This window comes from Nematolebias whitei, chromosome 5 (genome assembly GCF_014905685.2).
Source record: "Nematolebias whitei isolate Nwh7 chromosome 5, NemWhi1, whole genome shotgun sequence".
Lineage (NCBI taxonomy): Eukaryota > Metazoa > Chordata > Actinopteri > Cyprinodontiformes > Rivulidae > Nematolebias > Nematolebias whitei.
In genome coordinates, this window is record NC_056502.1 from 13,922,939 (window position 1) to 13,923,460 (window position 522).

Below are 522 nucleotides of genomic sequence, written 5' to 3' on the forward strand. Positions count from 1 at the left end.
TATATATATATATATATATATATATATATATATATATATATATATATTATTTTTAAAAAGACAGTGAAAGCCGTGACAAAGAGGGGGAAACGAGGGAGTTCAAAAGTTAGTCCCGGAGATGATCTTCACTTGTGTGGCGCAGCCGACTCTCCTCTCTTCCTCTCGCTTTTCTCTCAGCAACAGACCCTCGCTCGCACCGCTCCCAGCCAATCACAGCGCAGGATCCGGTGGACTTTGACGTAACGACCCTTCAGCCCCACCCACTCCGTTGAAAGTGAACGGGACAGGTCTTGGCTGACGTCACTTCCCCGGCAGACGATTGGGCAGGCGTGCCTCATCTTAGGGCCAATGGGCGCCCACTACGGTGATGTCACCACGAGTGTTGCCACCAGCTGTCCTAAGGGGGCGTGGCCTTCCGTCAACTCCTCGTTAACCCGGTGTTTGTTAACTTACAGGCAAGTAGTGGAGATGAACGTGTGTGCTGACTAAAAGATGTGCACATATGAGATTATTGGCTCCTGT